The 24,067-nt window shown below is 38.8% G+C and overlaps 1 protein-coding gene across 1 annotated transcript in view; it reads left to right on the forward strand.

Annotated features, from left to right (window-relative positions):
- Positions 1-14,062: 14,062 nt before the first annotated feature.
- The window catches only part of LOC129412105 (inactive N-acetylated-alpha-linked acidic dipeptidase-like protein 2), a 514,851-nt gene continuing 504,846 nt past the window's right edge, over positions 14,063-24,067 (forward strand). Inside the window, exon 1 of the mRNA XM_055165108.1 lies at positions 14,063-14,098. The gene's annotated coding sequence lies outside the window, so the exon portion shown is untranslated. The remainder of the gene's footprint in view (positions 14,099-24,067) is intronic.

Raw genomic sequence — 24,067 nt, forward strand, 5'->3', positions numbered from 1 at the left:
GAACAGGGAGGGATTGTTTTATGCGAGCTTTCGACGGAACAAAGTACACAATGCCTTTCGTGCCAACAGGTTTTCAGAATATGTAAACATTTTTAGTGAAGTTGTCAAAATGAGTAAAGGAGTTTTGATTTTGTGGAAACTAGTAGCTAGAGGAAAGAAAGTCTCCAGTGGTAGAGCTGTCGTCTCGTAAACAAAAGGTTGGCAGTGTGAAGTTCCAGCCTGTTTGTACTATTGCTGTGTCCTTGGGCAAGACATTTCCCCGCATCAATTTTGCATGTGATTAAATGATAGCGCTGATTGGTTTGTTAATAGCCTTGAGAAGCTTTCTCAGAATTCTCATGAGCAGGAGTCGTTAAGGAGTGGTTAAAGTGTTTGTCCACCAACTCAAAGCATGCCAGACAAGCTTAAAGGTGCATTGTGTAACTTTTCCACAGATCTGACCTGTAACCAGACCAAGTTGCAGGTCAGATCTGTTGAAAAAGAACACCGCTCACAGTCAGAATGTCTGTTTTCTAGGCATTTTTGAGATGTTAAACTACCTGTAATTTATTAAATGTAAAGTAGAGCTGTTTAGCGTTGTACTGTGGAACCTTCCAGGTAAAGCAATGACATCTCCATAGAAACAAGCAGGTGATGGACCCCCAACCAAAACGTTACATAGTGCACCTTGTACACCACACCACTACGAGAATGTCCAGGCTCTTCTCGGAAGTCAAACAGGGTCAGGCCTGGTTTGTATTTGGATGGGAGACTCCTGAGAATACCAGGTGCCACAGTGGAGCTCGAGTCGGTGCAGTGTGTCCTTGTGTCCTTGGGCAAGACATTCCCCCAGTTTGCAGTTTTAGTATGAAAGTATGTGTGTGTCGAGATATTTTTTAAACTAAGGATTCTGACATATTGTATATATGGATATAATTCTGATTTTGCCGCTTTGCTTGTTTGCCTTCTCTGTCGTTGCCTCCGCCTCCCTGATTTTGCTGCTTGTTTCTCATTCACTCCTCACTACGGCAGTGACCGCTGAAAGTCGGTACCAGTGAAAGCTTCTAGCACCATGAACCTTTAGTCCGCAAGAAGCTGAACTGCATTCGCGGCAAATGAGCCATGCGGTGTTAAGTTTCGTTTCTGTAAAATGTAAACACATGTGCGCAAAATTACATTAAATACATTATAATCTCACAGGCACTGATGTTGTAAAGTTTAGTAATGTAAAGTTTATTTATGTAGAAGATTTTAATTAATAATCTGCTGCAGTGTGACTTGTACAATAGTGTTTGGAAACGTTCGGTTTGATCTGTGCAGTGGATTGTGGGAAACCTCAGAGCTCCTTGCGCTGGTGAGGAACATGAGTCTGTTAAAAAGGAGCTTCCTCTGCTAAAGGAGCTCATGGTTATTGTACAGTTAACAGAGCTAATGCAAAGATGAGCTTGAGTTGATTGAGTTCTTTTATTTTACAGTTAAATAATTTTTTATGTAATTAGGGATTTTCGTAATCTTAAATGTGGCAGACGTACTTTGTTTCTATATAAACTGCCTACCTCTTGCACTTCAATGAAAAAAAGACCTTGTGGAATTTGGCATATTTGTTTTTGCAGGAGTTTTGGGGGGTTATTTTTCCTGTGCAGATATCGAGATATATATATCTTATATAGACATATAGCAAAATATATTGAGATATATTTTTTGCTCTATATCACCCAGCCCTAGTTTGTGAGAGTGAATGCAGGACAACAAACGAGATGACAGTGACAGTGAGTGGTTGTAGCACTATTCCGAAGGTCGGAGGACTGACTCCCGCTCAGAGTCTGTGTCCTTAGGCAAGACACTTCCCCCGCATTGCCTAGTATGAAAGTTGTGTGAGCGCAAAAGGATTGGTGTTGGTCAGAGGGGCCAATGACAGATTGGCAGCCTCGCTTCTGTCAATCAGCCCTGGGGCCTCTGTGGCTTCAATAATAGGGCAGCCGCGGGATCTTAAAAGTCTTAAAAAAGGTCTCAAATTTCATGTTCCTAAATTAAGGCCTTAAAAAGTCTTAAATTATGTTGTCCAAGTCTTATTTTTTTCACAAAGGTCTTAAATTTCATTAGCATATTTTTTTGTTTACTCAACCGGGCTGCAGTGTGATGTTAAACTGAGGGAGAGGAAAAAAACAACAACAACGTGAAATCCTGTAACTTGAATGAACGTCTAATCTGAGTAATAGATTACAAACAGTCAGTACAGTGGAGGAAGACGTTGGGTGGATTACGGGGAAGTGCAGGTTTTATCCACAGTGGCTCTTAGATTCTAGATATAGTAGTTTGTTGATCATTATTAGAATTGGATCTTGTGTTTTTTGCCCGCATAATGGGTGCGATGTTGGTTTTAATTTTCATTTAAGTGGTCTTAAAAAGGTCTTAAAAAATTCTTAAATTTGGGGTAGTCAAACCTGGGGATACTCTGAATAGAAGTTTACCATCATTGAGTCTGGAGAGAATGAATAATGATGACAGTGTGGTGCTTTGAAAGCCTTTGACAAACCTGCAAAGCGCATTACAAGTGTACGACATTTTTATTTATTGTTAAATGCAAATCAGCTCATGGCTTCAATCCAGTGTGTATGCTCTGCTTATAGAGCCATACTTTTTTTGTGAACACAATTTGACTGCGCTGCAAGTCCTGTGATGATTTATGGAACGGATTATTACCTGTGACGCAACAATCCAGGCAAAATGCAGACGAAGCATTTTGGAGTGCTCAGAGGATTCGTGGATTAATGAAACAAGCGTGAATTAAGATGAATAAACTACAGGTATGTTTTTCACGAGGGGACAGTGATACAGCACGGTTAAAAGCTCAAATAACTTTTCACATGTCCTTTGAGCAGAAGCAGCTGGGCGTGTTTCTAGGGAAGCCGAGAGGGGTCACAACAAACGCAAACGCCGCAATAAATACAAATGTGACAACACAACAAAAAGCCACAACAAACCAAAAAAAAAAAAAGCGGAAATGACTCTATTTTAATGCAAACGCTGCAACAAATACAAATGCCACAACACAAACGCAAATGCTGCAACACATTAAAAAGCCACAAAGAAAGTGACCGCGGGGCTCTATTTTAATGCAAATGCCACAACAAATACAAATGCCACAACACAAATGCAAATGCCACAACACATTAAAAAGCCACAACACATTAAAAAGCTCTATTCTATTTTCTGACGGACCGATCAGGTGGCAAGTGAAGAAGAAGAACTACAACGTGAAAAGTGAAAGAAACGGAGAAGTTGGAAACGTAAGTTGTTTTATCATTATTCGTTTCACGTTGTAGTTCTTCTTCTTCACTTGCCGCTTGATCGGTCCGTTGGAAAATAGAGTCCCGCGGTCACTTCCGTTGTGGCTTTTGGATGTGTTGTGGCGTTTGTATTTGTTGCGGCGTTTGCATTAAAATAGAGTCCCGTGGTCACTTCTGTTGTGGCTTTTTAATGTGTTGTGGCTTTTTAATGTGTTGTGGCTTTTTAATGTGTTGCGGCGTTTGTGTTTGTGTTGTGGTGTTTGTATTTGTTGCGGCGTTTGCATTAAAATAGAGTCCCGCAGTCACTTCCGTTGTGGCTTTTGGATGTGTTGTGGCTTTTTAATGTGTTGTGACATTTGTGTTTGTGTTGTGGCATTTGTATTTATTGCGGCGTTTGCATTAAAATAGAGTCCCGCAGTCACTTCCGTTGTGGCTTTTGGATGTGTTGTGGCTTTTTAATGTGTTGTGACATTTGCGTTTGTGTTGTGGCGTTTGTATTTGTTGCGGCGTTTGCATTAAAATAGAGTCCCGCGGTCATTTCCGTTGTGGCTTTTTTTGGTTTGTTGTGGCTTTTTGTCGTGTTGTCGCATTTACATTTGTTGCGCCTTTTCCGTTTGTCGTGACCCCTCTCGGCTTCTGTACGTTTTCCCCCTTCACCTCAGCGCTGAATATTTACAGTACAAAATCACTGTCCTCTCTTCCACTCGTCTGCAAGCGTTCTGGGAATCAGCGGCCCGTGCGCGCGACTGTATTTCCTCCGCGTTGTCATCGGCGGCTGAGTTACAGTGGGACACGGCGTTCCTTTGTGATTGAATGAGCTTTTTACAGCCGCGGTTACAATGATTTTAGCCTGCGTATGAATTTTTATATGACATGCAAAGTGCTCCGGGCGCTCCCAGCATTTACGGCGCAAATATTTCTCACTGACTTTGCAAAGTGCGGGAGGCCAGGGTTTGAGTGGAGGTACAGGTGCACGTGTAAGTGTGTCCGCGCTTTGATTATTAACAGGGAGAAGCTTGGGTTTAATTTATGGAGGGTAAACAAGACAACACGGAGCGGGGCGGTTTTGCTTGCAGAGGGAGTAGAGCTGATAAAACCTAAGGAGGCGGTTATTTGTTGTCCTTTTATTGCTGCATCTTAAAAGGAAAAGCTTAAGGCTCTGGTGGAATAAGAAATAAAATAATAAATAAAAAATAAAGCAGCCCAGCTTTTATGTCCCATCCTTTTTCATGTGCGGAAAGTTTGTGGAGTCTTTAAAGGTAGTTTTACTTGTTGGTTCTGTATAGGGATGTAAACATAAACTAAGACTCAATGGGAAAAGTTTATAAAATGAATAAATGTGTTAATGAAAGTCAAAAAAATTATAAATATTTTAAATAGAATATGTAAAAAAAAACAAAAACCTTACAATGTGAGCTACTGTCCCAATTTTTTTATTTGTTTATTTATTGCTTTATTTATTGCTATATTTTTAATGCATCCATTTAACAATCATTCATTCATTGCTTTAGACATACTGATCTCATGTGAAAATAATTCTGGGTTGCCAGATTCAAATAATGAAACTATTTGCAATACATTTGCAATCAGATTATTTTCTTGTGGTTTGACATAAATTGAAAAGATAGACTGTGTCTTGGCTCGTTCCATAAAAACTTGTAATTAATACATTATTGAAATTGTTTATTACAAATGCAGCAAAAATATTCAATTAAGTTCATTAGCAAAACTAGATAAGTGCCATTTAAGAAAGTCATTAGAGCTACTTGTAATTCTCCATTCCCTTCCAAGGAAGCTGGCCAAAGGATTTCTAAATTACACATATTGTGCTGAATAAGTAAAATTTGATTAATTAAATGCCTTTTATCATTGTACATGTATCATTTTGGTGCTTAACTTTGTGCACTAATAAATGGACAATGGTTTATGTTTTGTAGGCGTCTAACTGTACATCATCTGTAGCTTGCTGTGGCTCTAATATATGCTCAGTTTCTTGTGACCACTAAAACTAGTAGCTCTCTGGCATTTTTTTCAGTTTTGTAAAAGTAATGCACCAGAGGAAAAAGTTTGGAGACCCCTTGCATTAGAGGCGTGCAGTAAGCCACACGTGACGATGACTAGCTGTGCACGGTCTCTACCTGTGACGCAACAATCCTGGTAAAAAAAAAAAAAAAAAGTGTTTTGAAAAGATTCATCAAACTAGCATCAACTGAGAAAAATACAACTCCAGGGAACAATGTTATATTAGTTAAATGCTCAAAAAAGTCAATTCTGCATAATACGTGTCCTTTACACTTCAACCTCAATGCACATAATGACATATTTTAGTACATTTTAGCTTGACAGACAAAATATTTTCTGAATGTTGTCATAGGGAAAGGTACTAGGAGCCCCTTATTAGTTTATGTATTTAAAGAGACAGGGACAGTGCACAATTTACATTAACATTAACAGGAGAGATGTATTGTACCAGGTTGTAGCACCAGTGCTCATTTCCACCTGTCGTCCCTGGACAGGTTCATTGATTGATTGTGTTTAATTGACCTTAACTATCAGCCGTTCTTCCTGGAGACCTGTGTAGCATTTTTTGGGTTGATGTGGGGAACCAGAGCGCCCGGAGGAAACTGCCCTATTTTCTGTATAGCCCTTTAAGGTTAGATTTGTTTATTTGACATTTTTATGTTACGTAAAAACAAAATTTGATTTCCCACGGCCGCCACAATCCAGTGCAACAGTAAATGTAGTAAAAGTAAAATAGAGTCCAATCAGTCTCTCATTTACCAGCCTAACTGCGGCGGGTAGAAGCTGTGGAGCATTAGGAGCAGTAGTTCTGTGGAGTTTTGGCCGTGGACAAGGAACAGAATCAAAGTGTCGCACTAAAAATGGTGTCGGAAACGGCCACAGCAAATGTCAGTCGCAAAACCGTCTTGGTTGCCACTCTTAGTCTGCTCCATTGTTTTTGGTTGATTGGGTATTCCCTCTGTGTATTTCCTCTGGAAGGTTTTACCACATTTGGTGTAAAGTCTGTATCATCACCACTGTTGGGCAAGTTACTTTAAAACTGTAATGTGTTATTTATGACTTGTTACTGTCATTTCAAAGTCATTCATTACATTACAGTATTACTATATTTAAAATGTAAAACATTACACGACTATTGCAGCACTTTTAAGTTACTCTCACCAAAATAACTGTGAAGATGCTGAACTTTTGCGCCATATATGGATTGAATCAGGACTAAAGAAGGACTAAACCAGAAGTGAACCAGGACTAAACCAGAACTGAACCAGGACTAAACCAGAAAACTGAACCAGGACTAAACCAAAACTGAACCAGGACTGAACCAGAACTGAACCAGGAACTGAACCAGGACTAAACTAGATCTAAACTAGCTCTAAACCAGGAATAAACTAGGACTAAACCAGAGCTGAACCACCAGGTCTAAACCAGGACTAATCTTGGACTAGAACTTGGAAAATACCACTCCTGAGAAAACCCCGAGTCTTTTAACACGGTGTCTGCAAGGCGCGATCGGCCGTCAGCTGCGGTTCACCCCATGGAGTGCGGAGTTCTTTGCTGATCCTTTTGCTCGTGGTCACCTGACGGTCTACGCATCTCTAGCGTTTCATCACTGCTGATATTGCGGTAATTTTTTCAAATTTGTATGAAGAAAAACCCACCGCTTCAATCCAAAGCATTGTAACACGCGTTATCGATATTTGTGCCGAGTAAAATATATTTATTTTTTTTCCCTGTAATGCCGAACATTACTGCAGTACAGCAAAATGCAATGCATTACAGTCATTTGTTACTTTTATAACGCGTTACTCCCAACACTGATCATCACAGAGGTCCATAGCTAGCTCCTTAGATTCCTGCTCAATTTGCGACTAGCTCCTTCTTGCATCGTCTCCATGAATACATAAAAATCAAACTGCTTATTTCAGTCCAACAGTTGCTAACTTCTGTTTTTTGAACTGTGCAAGCTGCCTTTCATAGTTGGTTTAAATCCCATGATTAAAAGTTAAAAATTAAGCTCAAAAGCCAAAAAAAAACTTTAAAAACTGCACAGGGGGCCAGTCAGGTAGCCACAGGAGCAGCCAACCCCAGTCGTGTTGAAAAATGGGTCAAACGCACCAATTTGCTTCTACCAGCAGAGTCCTGAATGTAGTGAACTTCCATTTTGAAATGTGTAAGACCTTTGCGTTTTAACAAGCCGCTCTCTACCTCTGCACTGTGAAGCTTTCAGACAGATCCTAATTGTGCTCCTTGAACTGATCTAAGGAGAGAAATCTCAATTACAGCTTTTTTATTTTTATTCCTGGCTTTAGCCCAAAACGCGGCCGCTTTGAAATCCCCGTTATTACAGCTGCAGCCCTTTTCAGCGCTTAAGAGTAAAATGAATGATCTGAAGCTGAGGCACAGGAGAAGAAAGGGGTGAGAGAGGTAAATGAGATGAAAGCCCGCTCCTATTTTCAAGGCTTCGGCTCGGCGTGTCATCTGGTTTAAAGCTCGATCTGGTCTTTGTTCCAGCGCGCCTCCGAACCCTCTTCTCATCAGCCTGTTGCATAATTATGATGTTTTCCACCATCAAGGAAATCCGAAAGCGCTAGATTAGGACAAAAGGACAAATTAGGTGGAAATGCATTATTAAAGGTGCATGTTGTAATTTAAAGCTACAGTATGTAACTTTCTGAAGGTTGCACATCACCTGATTCCATGGAAACAGGAAGCTAAAATCATGCGTTGGAATATTCTCCAGAGAAATAAATACGTTTTCTGCAACACTATAGAAGATTTTAGCCAAATGAACAATATTTCAGTTGATGACCGTTAAAGATAATAAGAGTCAGGTTTGTGGAGATGCAAGCCCGCTGAGAAGACAGTATGTTATTCTATGTTTTTCAGCTTAATAAACACATCCACAATTTTGGTTCAAATATGACATGGTAGGGCTTTAAACGTACAGCACACTGTCATTTCTGTTGGAGGGTATGCCACCTGCTTGTCTCCATGGGGATTGTGGTGGATACTTCTGCCACCACTCCAGTGTTAGTATTAATTCATTTCATTTACATTAAGTTGCACACAGCACACATCATTTCATTTAATTCCTTTAATTAGACTTGTATTTTAATTTGGGTGCACACATTTTGGTTAATATAAGTCTGAAATATTTACTTACACTTGTTCTGTTTACGTGGCCAGACGGAGGTAGTCAGGCTGGCTCCACCTAGTGCCTCTGCTCAACTTAATTTCTCTCCAACGAATAGGTCAGGATGGAGATGGGCATGATTAGTCGATTAATCGATAATTGATCATTAAGAATTTCATCGATTACGTTCATTTTAATCGACAAACCGAATGTAGGTTGCTGTGTGTAGCGTGACCAAACAGGGTTCGTACATGTGTCTCTCTGCACTCAGAAGGAGCGAGCAAACACATACACAGTCAGTCAGTCTGCAAAGTACCGAAGCACAAATGCGTATTTAACGATGACTTGTACAAGAAATTCCACGCTTTCCGTTGCGTTCGGGACAAGTGTGAGTCCATGTGCACAGTGTACAAACTACAAAGCAGCACATATGTTTCGGTGGGAAAAAGTTTTGCCAGGTGAGAGTCGCTCAATGTCGATGACGAGTCCCCACCTCCCTCCCCCCGTACGGTGTCCTGGTTTTGACAAACGCAAATATGGTCACACTAACCTGTATTCCACTGAGTCATGTCTTTTAATCCAACAGAAATTGACCGCATCAGCGACACAAGAGCTTTAGTTTTATCTTCGCTTAGTTTATGCAAATTAGCGACGCGGTTTTAAGTTTCGTTTCTGTGAGAGTTGCGCAAAACTGAATTAAACACATTATAATGTCAAACGGATTGATGTGGCTCTAGAGTCGTTACGGTTTATATGTCGTAAAGTTGAATTTATTTATGCAGATTAGTGCAGATAGTAATAATAATGATGATCATTTTAATATAAAAACGTTAATGATTAATCGATAATCGATCGTTAATTCTTCCGACGATCGATTAAGAAAATTTCATCGAATGCCCATCCCTAGGTCAGGAATCAAAATACACAGGACGGTTTGCAAGAGCCCCGGAAGTTGTAGACTGTTCACCGGCCAATCAGCGAAGAGCTGTGAAGCCATGACATCAAACTCAAACGCCATGTCAGGGTCCCTTTTTGTGGTGCAGCACAACAGTAAACAAAGCGTCGAGATGGATGTTGATGAAGACAGACATTCTGTGTTGGCAACAATTCTCAAGATCGAGGATTTAAAGCGGGAACAAAGAGAATGTTTGGTGAATTTTATCAAAGAAAGACGTTACTGCCCTTCTTCCTACGGGATTTGGTGCATTACATACGTCACAACCAAATGCCAGTGATTTGTTCCACCTACCGTCGAGCGAACGAATCCTAATGCTGCGAGGTCAGACGGTTTTTACGAAGTGAAAGTTATTTTCTGTATTAAACTTATTTGCCTTCTTGTTACTTTGATTAAGTTAGTAGTTTTATTTAGTGTATATTAGTAATTATTTAGTGTAGTTCCTCCCTCTTGTGTTCAGTTTTAGTTGGCCCTCATATATAAAAACACCCCTGTTCTTTGTGGTTCTTTGGTTGGGTTTGTTTTCTTCTGTTTGATTTAAGTTACCCCAGTTGGACCTGGCTTTTTGTTAAAGATTTACCTAATTTGAGCCTTTGTTAAATTACTTTTTTTTTAAAAACTTTTTTAAATTTAAACTTATTTTTATACCTTGTGTTTGCCTTTCTGTTTGGTCCACCAGAGATTGGTTTCAAATGTTGATTTTCTTTATAGATTGGGTTACTTTATTGGCCAGATGTACAAAACATCCTTAGAGATATGGAAGTAAAACCAATGTAAAGAAAAAAAGTAAAGAAAAGAATGAGCCTGTAAGCTGCTGGTAAATATATCTATCATATTGTTACTTTGCATTTCCTGGGGGGGTCTGAATCTCTGTTCCTCTTATTGGACTTTAATTCGAGTTTTAATTTAACACAATTTGACAAGAAACAAGTACAACAGATGATCTGATTTGTGCTGTTAAACAAGTCCGGCAGACATCAGATTACAAGACATCAGATTACAGACGGATCATAATCAACACTTCTATTGATCACAGGCTCCTGTTGTTTAAATCCATTTGGTTTAAACAACAGCTTAAAACGTTTTTGGCCGTGTTTCCTAATGTGTGCATTGTGTCACCATGGTAACTTCTACACATTACGCCGTACACGTACATGTAAAACACCTCCAGCGGGATGTGCAAAGTGTCAGTAGAGCTGTAGTTGACTAATGAGATTCTTTATCGACTCAAGACGTGTTCTGCAGATCGATTTGGTTCACTAAAAGGGGGTGTGGCAAAAGATCTTTATTATAATGTATCTATAATAACTATAACTATAATGTCTCTCTTCGATGTGATATGACTACAACTGTGAGAAAGTCCAAGCAAAAACACCAATTTATACAGAACTAGGGATGTATGTACAATGTATTTATATAAAAACAGATTCAATTTGTGAATCGCTGCCATTTTCCATATAAAAATAAATAAAAAAAAACACCAAATCTTCATTTGACCTAACTTCTCCTTTTTGCTGTTGTCACATATAAAGTCTTATAATCTAAATTAAGAATTCACCGATACAATACTGGTATCAGATATCGGTGCTGTTATTGAACATTTTGATGATGGTTCGGATATCGGTTCACTCGATATCCAATTTTGGTCTATAAATTTGTGTAATTTGATGATTTACAGGAGTGTTTCCCCAAGCTTTTTTTTTTGGAGACCCATATTTTAAAAGTCACAAACCTTCGTGACCCAAGTCAATTGACATTATTCATAAATCATAAAATAAAGGTGGATTTGATCATTATTGAACATTAATGAAGATATTTTATTGTTGACTGAGTGATCGTGTCTCTGAACAATTAGTATTACTCAAGTTTTAAACAATGAAAAACATTAATTGAACCAGCAATAAAAGGATCCATAAGTCACCTATTTGGACATTAAATGTTGCCCGTTTATTTTCCTTTTCAACATTCAACTGAACCAGCAATATTGGAACAAAATTGTCACTAAAATAATTACAAAAAGATTAGTAAATATGCAAAACATGTCTTAACATTTCAACCTACATACAGATCGTGACAAGGTGACCCCAAAAAAATCTCACGACCCAGTCTTTGGGAAACAATGATTTATTGGATAATGCTGGTCCAAAACCCTGTAATATTTATTTTTTTTTTATAATTATATTATTATTGATATTATTATTTAATTTATTTATTTATTCAAAGTTGTTCAGTAGTTATTTTAAATGATTAAAAAAAGTTATATAACACATTTTTATGATTTTTATTACCATACGCTGTTTGAGTTTAACAGAAATATGTAATATTTTTAGTCCCTACCCTAGTACTGGTTGATATCGGGTATCGGCAAATACTTAAACCCAAAGTATTACCATTGGTATCAGATCAGAAGAAGCTGGATTGATGCATAATCTAAATGAACGATTATAGTTAACGAAGACACATTTTTACCAATTTAGACTCCATCAACTGATTATTCGACTCAACAACTAAAAGTCCAATGAAGTTTTGCTTTTAGCATCTCAAAATCTCTACTTGGTTTAACAGGAAATTCCTTGATATATGACAACAATATCCCAGACTCTATAGCCTATATACATTTCTTTTTTTGTGAGAGCACTGCCAAGCTGCCCACCCTTTCTACTTCCTTCTCTCCGTCTAAATAATAAATAAAGTCATTTTGTTGTGTGTCAGTGTACCATAACAGGGGCTGTATAGTTTCCCTGAAAGCCTGTAACCAAAAGCAAGCAGAACAATAGAATCCTCCATAGCACATTGTCGGCTATTCTCGGCCACTTTCGCTCAGTTTGATCAATAAATAAAGAGCCGTATGAGTGCTTGTGTGTGTGACAAAAGCATTAGCTCTGACGGAGAAGTGCGCGGCCTCACGGGGGAAGCCCACACACATCCATAAATGATATCCCTCCATTATTCACTTCACTCACAGGGAGGAAGAGAATTCTCGCTTTTTTTTTGTGTTTTTACATAAGAATAGACGCCATAATATACAGCGCACTAGGATATATAAATAAATAAAAAATAAAAACAAAATTGGTTCACTTGAAACAGTTATTCCCAGTGTTGGGAGTAACACGTTATAAAAGTAACAAATTACTGTAATGCATTGCTTTTATTGTAATGCAGTAATGTGGCGTTACAGGGAAAAAAAATTATAATATTTTACTCAAATGTCAGTTATGTGTGTCACTGTGCTTTTTTAACCTGGATTGAAGTGGTGGGTTCTTCTTCATACAAATTTACTAAAATCACCGCGATATCAGCAGCGGTGAAATGCCGGAGACACGCCCACGTAGACCGTCGGGTAACCGCGAGCGCAAGGACCACGCTCCACCGGGCTAATCGCAGCTGACGCCCGATCGCTTGTTGCAGACATCCTGTTCCACAAGCACGGGGTTCTCTCAAGGGCGGTCCTAGATTCTAGTCCTAGTCCAAGATTAGTCCTGGTTTAGACCTGGTTTAGTCTTGGTTTACTTCTGGTTTAGACCTGGTTCAGTCCTGGTTTAGACTTGGTTTAGTTTTCGTTCAGCTCTGTTTTAGTCCTAGTTTAGTTCTGGTTTAAACCTGGTTTAGACCTTGTTTAGTCCTGGCTTAATCCTCGGTTCAGTGCTGGTTCAGTTCTGGTTTAGTTCTGGTTTAGTTCTGGTTTAATCCTGGTTTAGTCCTGGTTCAGTTCTGGTTTAGTTCTGGTTTAGTCCAGGTTTAGTCCTGGTTTAGTCCTGATTCAGTCCTGGTTTACTTCTGGTTTAGTCCATTTTTAGTCCTGGTTCAGTCCAGGTTCAGCTGTGGTTCAGATTTGGTTTAGATCTGGTCTAGTCCTGACCCGCCCGTCTGTAATCGCTACCCACCTACATTCCAGCCCATAAAATTCCAGAACATTAAAACCTGCCCGTTTCAACAACTATTTGCCCGGTGCAGGACTCTAGTACAGCTGCGTAACTTCTACCTACCTTCAGCGAGTCCAGAAGTCCAACTTTTTGTCTTCCTCTGCCTTTTGGGTGTGACTGTAGGAGCCTTTGTTTGCAGAACGTTTCGTTGACATTGTAGGTTTTGTCAGGGAGAAAACTTGCAAACATACAGCACTTCAGAATCACACCGCTAGAGATCAAACATTTCTTTAAATTTGGCAGCTGAACGCATACTGTAATGTACAGGAGTCACGGCAGGGAAGAGACTGATTGACAATGGTCCACAGCCAATCACAATGCACGTTCATAAGCTGTAAAAAAAATATTGCACTAAAAATCTGCGAAACAGTGAGACCGCAAAAAGTGAACGGCGATAGAGCAAGGGACGACTGTAGTGAATCCATACATACATTGTTTAAGGAGCTGTACCTATATTTTAGAAGCAGGTTTGAGAGTCTAAATGAGACCTTTGTACACTCTCTGCATAATATAAAGCATTTTATCATCTGTGAACCATCAAGTAATGCTGGTGCCCTGTTAGCATGCTAGTTGCTGACTCACAAAAGTGGAAAGTGCTCATAAACTCATTGCGGTGAGGTTAATTATGATACTATGACTACATAAAGCAAGTGAGGAATAACTTTGGACCACTGCAAATCTTTAAAATGAACCAGTTCTGTTTTTCACATTTTTAAGAAAATAAAAATCAAGTACAGCTCTTGAGTATTCTTTTTCTTCTCTTTCAGGTGTTTTGACACGCTCCGGTGCAGCAGTGGTAAGTAAGAATCTTATTACTTAATTTGTTGATGCAATGTTGGACTTACTTTGACCGAAGAAAAAGAGCTACACATAATCTGCTCTAGAACTTTGCTCTTTTGGTTTTATTGTCAATTAATGATCACATATTAATGAATCATTGCTTAAGGTGCATCACGTAACTTTTCAGCCACGTGCTTTGGTCCATGGAGATGATGCTGCTTTGCTTGGAATGTTCCACAATATGGCTTTAAACCTTAACCGATCTATCCACCTTGTATTTAGTTGATTACATGCGTTTTACTGCTCAATAAGTCTGGGTATCATTAAGAAGTTGCAGATATGATACATACCTCGATAACAGTGCACTTTTGATTCGATACGATATATTTCAAATCGATCTGATGTTGACTCATGGCTGTGATGCTCCATGGTCCATGTCTTGTGTAAAGTTAATAAGAAAAACACACATTTTAATCATCAAAACAGTGAAAATGTCAAATGTGTCGAATAAACGAGTTTCCTTTCACTAAACAAGCAACAAAACTGTAGCATGGCAACAAAATAATTAAGTAAAATATACCAAAAAATACTCTTGGCGATATATCGATACAGCAGCTCACGATATCAATACTGTATCATCACTTTAAACGATACGATATGTCGATATTTCGTTATTTTTGCACACCCCTACTGCTCAAAAAAGAATTTAAAATTGTCGCTGTGATCAGGCCTGTTACTTGGACTGGTGTGATGTTTGTATCCATGGAGATAAATACTTTTAATGCAACACTGTGGAACAACCATACACTGTATATATAAATGGATATCGCCTGATAGCTGCCGCATTCCAAATACAAGGGTCCCACTCTTTTTCACTGACAAAATTTCAAAACTTTTCCACACTTAACCGCACACTTACTGATTATCTGACAATAAAGATGCAGACAGCTCACAATGGACTTATTTTGACCTCAAGAAAGCTGCTTATACAATATATGTGTACTTAAGATAATTTTCTTAAATACATTCGAAAATATCTAGTAAAGGTGCAATATGCCTCTTTTCTGGTTTATATGTCTGTCTGTTTATCTCCATGGAGACGAGCACCAACCAACCTCTCTATGGAGAGGTGAGAGGGTAATGAATCCATACATACACTGCATGACTTTTTCATGACCTAAAGTGAATTTTCCATGACTTTACGGCAAATGATCATACTTTTAGGGCTACATATGAAATGTTAACCCTTTCCACTCACCTTATGGTCTGGGATTATAGTTTTTTAATATTCAAAATACTGTCAGTGCATTTTTTGTCATCTCTTTTAAAGAAAAATGCGCATACGTTCGGAAATAATCATAAAAGCCTAATGATAACTTAACAGAACGCTGTAGTTGTGTGAAAGAGATACTGAAATTTCGTGACTTTTCCAAAACTTTCATTGAATTTACAATATTCCAAGACTTTTCCAGGCTTGGAAAATGACATTTTCAATTTCCATGACTTTTCCAGGATTTCCATGACTGTAGGAGCCCTGCACATAGGAAGTGAGCATGGGGGAGCTTACAGTTCCATCCACTCTGGCTCCAATTGACTTTACATTGAGAAATTGTCATTCCTCTCTCTGTAACTGTTGCAGTGAGCCTCGTCATTTTGGTCTTAAAATGTTCGTATTAGCCTTAGCTTTATATGATCCTGGAGTTTTTATTTAGCTACTTGGTCCGTAAATTAATTCCTATTCCTAATATGGAACTGGGGCCCAAATTCACACTATAACTGCTAGCCTCATGAGCTTCATTTGACTGGAGCGGACACTATGGGGAAAGTCACACTCCCTTAGTCCACTTCTTTACACGGCCTATGGGAACAAACCAAGCAAAGCTACGCAATCTCCATGGAGACAAGTTAAAGCGCAACCTCCACCTGAAAAGTTACATAGTGCAGCTTTAATGTTATAGTAAGAGGAGGTAAGGGCAGCCATGGTTCACCGCTTGTCTGAAAAGATGTTTGTCAATAGTTTGTTTCGATATAAAATGCTATTTGAGGGTTTCATTCATTTTGAGGACTTAAAGATAAAAGATAGATTTTGTTTTGAGTAAATTGCCGTGAAAAAATACTGCTAATTTATCATCACCTCGATAGTAACCTCTTCTGTCACTGCCCATTCTCCATTGGTTACTTCATGTGTGTAAATAATGAGAATTTGTTTAGCTGGCTATTCATTATTTTGTAATCTCAAAATGGTTCAATATGTTGTCAGGGTGTTTGTGGTAGCCTTAGGTTTCATTTAATTCAAGACTAAAAAATACTGTTTTTATGAAGAGATATAAAAGAGTGTACCTGCCAATCTGAATATATTCACAATAACGTTCAGTAGTTGGTAGGGCATCTGACATCAAAACATCTGCGAAATTGATATTGCAACCAGATCTGAGTAGTTAAAATTATTCAAGTAACTACATAAAAAACGTTCGTCTTTGAGGTTATCAGACATCAAATGTTTGCTTATACTTGAGTAATATAGCATATTTTCTGCACTATAAGGCACTCTGGATTATAGAATAGTCATTGAATGGTCTGTTTCAGAACTTTTTTCACAAATAAACTGGACTGGACTTTAAACGAAACACAACAGTTTGATGGGTCAGTGGGATTTTGTTTGTCGCGTTCACGGTGACTCTGGGCTTTGTTCAGTTGTGGCGTGTAGGGAGGGTGCTGTCTGGGACCGCTGGATTGTTGACGTGTTCTCAGTGACTCAGTTGTTCAGTTGTGTCTAGAAGTGGCACATTACATTCGCTTTTTCAGTTCGTTCCACATCGGCGTGGAGTGATGAGTGTGACTGCGGGCGTTTTTGGCTGCTCGGTCGCTCTCTCCTCTGTGTGTGTTTGCGTGGGTGGTGGGTGTGGGTGGTGCGGGTTTGTAGTTTACTGAAGTCGCGCTGGGACACCCGAGTGGATTCGTGCATAGGGCGCTCTGGATTGCGGGGCGCGCGGTCGCTTTTTGATGGGGTTGGAGGCTTATGGTGCGGAAAATACGGTATATGACACTGTAAGGGTACTAAAGCCACAATAGGTAACATGCCAGTCCCTTATCGTGCCACCAGGGACTAGAACTCCTCACAGCAAGAAAATCCTGGGTCTGATCCCCAGGTTGCCCACTCCTTTCTTTGTGGAGTTTGCATGTTTCTCTCTGTGTGGATTCCTTTGGACCAGGGATCTCCAACCTTTTGCATCTGGTGAGCGACCTGTACAAAATGAAAATGCGGAAGGGCTACTCTCAAACATTTTTGTCGATACAAGAGTGCAAGCCTTAATGTTGTACAGTTAGATGCCTCTAAAATCTAAAACCATTATCCATTTATCAGAGCACAAACTTCAAAATAACACGTTTACAATGGTAATTGATCAAATATGAATTATTCCATACAATTAGGGTGACCAGACGTACTTGAGTAATATTACTTTAAAGTACAGTTTTTGTTGTTGTTTTTAATATATATTTCTGCGTATTTGAAGGATTAGGATGAACTAGTTTTCAGTGAGTTCTGTCTGTTCAAAATCACACTGTTATCTGTGCACACTGTGGCTCCTCTCCGTCCGTTTACGAGATCATTAAAAACGTCACACTTTGAGCACATTTTCCGTGATGTTGCTCCATTAATCTGACCTTCTCAGAGTCACTAGGAGCGCGCACAAATTGCAGCTTAAACTTTAGGCCTGAATTTGCTTTGATCAGACTTAGGTTAGGGCCCTGCACTTGCGGGACCCAACGCGGGACACATTTTGAAAACTCATTGCGGTCACAGGCGGGAGTGGGACTACACAATGTGGGAGTGGGAGGGTGTGATGATAAACTGCAGTCCTGCAAACTAAATATGAGTGTAAAGTAAAATATACAAATGATGAATGTAAGCATATCATGCATAATTTGTGCTAGGTATTTTATTTGGCATTAATAAAAGCATTTAAATTAGTAGACCGTCCCGTACGTTGCCTGGACCATCCTCCTTCCCACTAGCTACGCCGCATGGACCGTCCCCCCCTCCCCTACACCGCACAGATCTTCCCCCGTCCCGTACGCCACACACAAACCCCCCGTCACATACGTCGCGCGGGTTGCGAGCTAAAACAGGACTAAAACAGGATTTAGCCAGGACTTAACCATGCCGCTGGACCTCCCACTGCGCCTCCTCTCATACCCCCCTTCTCAGAATATTCTATCCCGCGCAAACCTCTAACTCAGGCTTATTTGTGTCATGGAACGACTTGATACTTAAACTGGAGATGGAGCAAGTTTCAGCTCAGGATTTCAGGATAAGCCTGGACTTGTTAAGTGACTTTGATGGAATACCCCCCCAGTATTGAATGTGCAATAACAGAGTAGCTGTTTATACACGACACTAGGCCCAATTCAATATAAAACACAATTGTATGCCATATATATGTGTACATAATACATAATATACATGTATTTGTTGTTGCTGTTGTTAGATTTGTACGGAAATGCAGGTACTGTGAATTATAGCTTATATTGTACAGGAAATAAGAAGTCTATATGTTAGTTAATTTGGGACAGTAGAATAAAGGGGTGGGGTTAAATAAGTATTTACTTCCTCCCACTCCTTTTTCGGACACAAGTAAAATCTGCGTGACATTTATTTTCACTTATTACGGAAAAGAAATATTTACTTTATGCGTTATATCTATGTATTTATGTTCTCTATGCATGTTCTATGTATTACTGTCTGAATAAACATTCCATTTCCATAAAGATTCATTCATTCATTCATACACATATAGAAGGGAGTCCCTGGCCTGAAAAACGTTGAAGACTCCTGCTTTATATCAACGTTTTTCTTACTTGAGTACAATTTTTACGTCTTAGAAAAGATCTAGCACTCATATCATAAAGAGAGTAAATGGAAAAAGGAAAACATGACTCAGATTAGATTGAAAACAGTCTCGGATGTGTTTTTTGCTCCACTCTTTTCCATTGAGAGCCATTAAACAGTGCGGTAGATGTTTACGCGTCTGATGTTCAGTGTAATTAAAAGCAGATCGCTGTGAAATCTCTCCTTTTACTGGATCACCATGACCTTTACACAGTCTGCTTGGTTAGCGCGTTTGAGTATCATTTATGTATTTAATGAGTTATTTCAAAAGCGGTGAACGTTGATGAAAAATATATACACTGCATATGCCAGGCTAATTTACTGGTCTCATTCAAATCGTACCTGAACTAGAATGAATAAAGTAATACACAGAGGAACAGATGTAAACAGAGCAGAAGATATGTAGTTTTTGTTGATTTTTGGATGCTTAAAAGTGTCTTACTGTCTTTTTACTGTCTTTTTTTTTACTGAATTCAGAGCCACAGTGAGTCTAGAAGCACTTTTTACAACTTTCAGATACCAGAAAGGAGTTTTGCTGTCTCTGTAACACTAAAAACAACTAGCATGCTAAGTGTGCACTCTTGATTTCAGACAGTAAATCGCTTTATATATAATTGGATGTAGACAGCGCACAGTACAGATGCTTTAAAGGTGCACGATGTCTTTTTCTTAATTGTGTGGCATTAAACGTATTTTCTGTAAGATATTTCAGAGCAATAAAATTCTTGTAATGTAATGAATCCTGAGTACATGTTTAATGCTGTACTGTGGAACATTTCAGGTAAAGCAGTTTATCTCTCTGATGACAAGGAGGTGTCGGGCTCATCAACTACAAAAGTTAAATTATGGGGAGTGTACAATATTGTGATGCCAAATTAACCCAACTTATTTGTCTAACTGAACTGAAACTAACTTTTTTTGGAGATCAAATGTGTATATACAGTATCTTGGTTAAATATAGACAATACTTTAAACTAGGTATAGGCATTCAATAAAATTTTCTTAATCGGTTGTCGGAAGAATTAACGATCGCTTTTCGATTAATCATTAACATTTTTATGTTAGAATTATCATCATTAGTACTACTAAACTGCATAGATAAACTCAACTTTACAACGTGTAAACCATAACCACTATAGAGCCACATCAGCCCGTTTGAGATTATAACGTGTTTAATGTAGTTTTACGCACATTTGTTTACGTTTTACAGAAACAAAACTTAAAACCATGTGACTCACTTGCATAAACAAAAAGAGCTGAAAAAAACAGCTCTTTCCTTGTGCGCTGATGCGGTCCAGCTTCTACCGGACTAAAGGACACGACTCAGTGGAATATAAGTGTTCTTTCTGTGACAGAGGGATGTGAGGGCGCAACTCCAGTGTTTGCGCTGTCAGACGTAGCCTTGTCTCCTTACACTACGCTACACACAGCAACCTAAATTCAGTTTGTTGATTAAAAATGAACGTAATTGACAAAATTCTTGATGATCAATTATCGATTAATCAACTAATCATGGCCATCCCTAGTTTAAACTGGAATAAATATCCCTTCCTTGTGTGTTTTGGATGGAATTTTTGCCAATGACATAGGTAAGAAAAAATTCCTTCCTCAATTTTTGTACATTTTACCACTTATCATCACTTTATCACTGATGTGAAACTATAATAATGATTTACCACAGACCTGGGCATTGTGCTGCTCCCCGGCTACATACGGTTGTTTGGTTGACACTGATCTGCCCATTTAAGATAATTTGGAATTACAAAATAAAAATATTTTATCATTTTACGTCATGCATGGACTAAAACTGCATTGCCTTTATTTTACAGATAGTTTTTTGTAAGGCAACCTCACTTTTTCATTGCTTGGTCATAACATAAACTCTTACCAGTCTGACCAGCTCGTCAAAACAATAATATTTACTGCTCTTTATAAAGAAGTATAATTAATATTATGCAGAATTGAGTTAACCATTTTGGCCTTCCACAGTATTTTCTGTTTTTCATGTGGCCCTATGGAAAAAAAAATTATTGCCCACCCCTGATTCACCACATCAACTATCCCATTGAACCAAAAAAGAACACAGTGAAAACCTGTAGTCTGCCCTTTTAGGTTGCACTAGGTTGTAACTGGAATGTTCCACAGTGTAACATTAAACAGCTCTACTTTACATTTATTCAATTACAGGTGGTTTTATGGCTCAAAAATACCTAGAAAAACAACATTCTGACTGTGAGCTGGGTCGCCTCTCCACAGATCTGACCCATAACTTGGTGTGGTTTGGTCTCCATGAAGATAGAAAGGTTTAATACCAGAAAAATTACACAAAGCACGTTTAAGACGAGTTGGTTTAGACACGTACAGAGGAGACATAGTGAATACACTGGTAGAAATACTCCGGATAGGCTCAGATGGCCCTCATAACACGTTCTACCCTCAAAGACATTATTTTTGTAAGCCTCCTTTGCTTCATAAAGTTGCGGATTGTGAATTTTATTGTCGACAAGGGCAAGGACAGGCTGGGTCGCACTGTAAAAGAACAAATCCTCCGATGCTTTAATCCTGGAAAGTACACTAAAAGAACACTAAAATAGTAATGCGTTTCAGATAAAAGATCATTGTACGGCTCTCTATAGCGTTGTCTAATTAAATGCAATATGGGTGGTTAATTCTTGGAACGCATTGCAACGGATGCCGCAGCTTTAAAGGATTTTTAAAGGCTCTGTATAAAGCAAAATGGATTCTTGTGAGTTTTATACCGTTTTATAATGCTGTTATCTTCTCAAAAACATACCTGGAGTTGTGTTTTGTTTCATTCACACATGTTTGAGTAATCCTGTATTATCAGTCTGTCTACATCTGAAGTCAAGTCCCGTGTCGTGAAGCTGTTATTTTCAAGTTAACAGCTGCTTTTAGTTTATTTTTAGTTCAGTAGAGATTGGAAATTCCAGTGCTAAAATTATCTTAAATGATTATGAAATATGCAGGGTTTTTGTGTTAGACTTGTGTGAATGAAACTAAACAAAACCTCAAGTACTGTTTTGTTTTCGCAGTATCAGTCATGTTGAATTCTCTCGTTTATTTTCATACATAAGGTGCACCGGATTATGAGGCGCATTAAGTGAAACAAACAAACGAAACTTGAGACTGATCCTTTAGACCAGGCGTCCATGATCCATTGGCAGATCGTGGCGTAACTCGCACGGCGTTGCCTCCCTGTCTTGGTGAATGTGTATTATGAATGTGAATGTGGGTGGATAATTTAAGTGTGTTTTTTTTATTTCCTGTGAGGAGGGCGCAAATATAAATTGACTAATAATGTTTTTAATGCAGCTTCACGCACATTTGTTTACATTTTACAGAAATGAAACTTAAAACCACGTGACTAATTTGCATAAACTATAAACACTGAAAAAAACAGCTCCCTCCTTGTGCGCTGATGTGGTCAACTTCTGTCAGACTAAGGCCCCATCCACACTAGTACATATTTGAGTCCATATGTTTGTCGTGGATGCAGTGTTCGTTCACACTAGCCGTATTGAAAACGGCTCCAGAGACAGAACGATCTGGTGTCTCCAGCTCCCACGAATTCATCAACTATGTGGACACCTGAAAACGCTGATACGCTGATGTAGGTCTATGCGCTGCGAAGTAATTCACAGCCACAGCGCTAAGAGGCTAGAGTAAATGTCCATTCATATATACAGTCTATGCGTATGACCTGCAGACGTATAATCTCTGAAAAGTTTCACATGAACCATCTCTAACACGATAGAAGCACAGAACAGACTCACCATCAGCAGAACACCCGTCTGTCACAGAAAGAACACTCATATTCCACTGAGTCATGTCCTTTAGTCCAACAGAAGCTGAACCGCATCAGCGCACAATAGTGAGCTGTTTTTTGAGCGCTAAATTTATGCAAATTAGCCATGCGGTTTTAAGTTTCGTTTCTGTAAAAGGTAAACACGGATGCTCAAAGCTGTGTGGAGAGGGAAGGATTGCGGACACAGAAACAAAGTGTGTGGACACAGATCGTTTCAGATATGATAATACGGTGATATGTGGATTCGTTTCAGTGTAAACAGGGTCTAAAGGACACAACTCAGTGGAATATGTGTGTTCTTTCTGTGACAGAGGATGTGCTGCTGATGGTGTAACTTGGCGAGGCTCCTGACTATAGTAGCCATAATGCTCCGTCAATCCATCAAGCGGTGCGGCTTCATAGTTTACCAAAGCTGCACTAAAACATTTTGACAGATTTTTGAACACTGTGTACCACATAAAATCAGTTCAAGTCAGTAAGCACAACCAGAATTAATACATAAGGCTCACTGGATTATAAGGCGCACTGTCAATTTTTGAGAAAATTAAAGGATTTTAAGTGTGCCTTTTTGTCCGAAAAATGCGGTATGTTTTTGATGAGGAAACAACATTATAATATATATTAGAAAATAGTAATGGCAGTAGTAATATAGGCCCTTTAAACATGGTTCCATGTGCTTTTCTGGTTTCACAATACTAAAAAAAAAGTTTTTAGCTGAATGTTTGTCACAGATTTATTCAGTTAGACAAAATTAACTGTTGTGGTGAAAGAACGTCTTGCTCCACGTTTAATTTTCTTTAGTAACCAGAGTTTGAACCAAGTGTTGTTGTGTTTCTGAGCACTTCTCTTTTTCTCTTTTTGCCTTCTACTTAAAGATAAACTTCTTGTTCCTAATTGAATTCATTTCAAGGACCTGTACACAATAATGAAAGCGAAAATGAATAAAGTGGAGCAAATATCTTGGGATTCATTGCATTGTTGACGTCACGAATCGCATACCCCCACTTAAAAAATCCCCACTACACCACTGTACATGTCTAAAAAATGTAAAACTAGTTATTTTTGTGTTTATTTTTTGTTTGCTACATTCCATATTCCATAGAATCAACTATCACGGAACTAAAGAAGAGACATAAATGAAAGTATAAAGACTTAATGAACCTGACTGGACCGACAACACATATTTCTTTGTCCAGATTAAACTCCTTAGAGACAGCTGGACAGTGTTTCTCCTTGTCTTTGCCCGTACCTGTCTGCTGGTTTGAAAA

Source organism: Boleophthalmus pectinirostris, unplaced genomic scaffold, assembly GCF_026225935.1.
Source record: "Boleophthalmus pectinirostris isolate CB_2022bp ecotype Guang Dong unplaced genomic scaffold, ASM2622593v1 HiC_scaffold_7, whole genome shotgun sequence".
In the NCBI taxonomy this organism is placed as follows: Eukaryota; Metazoa; Chordata; class Actinopteri; order Gobiiformes; family Gobiidae; genus Boleophthalmus; species Boleophthalmus pectinirostris.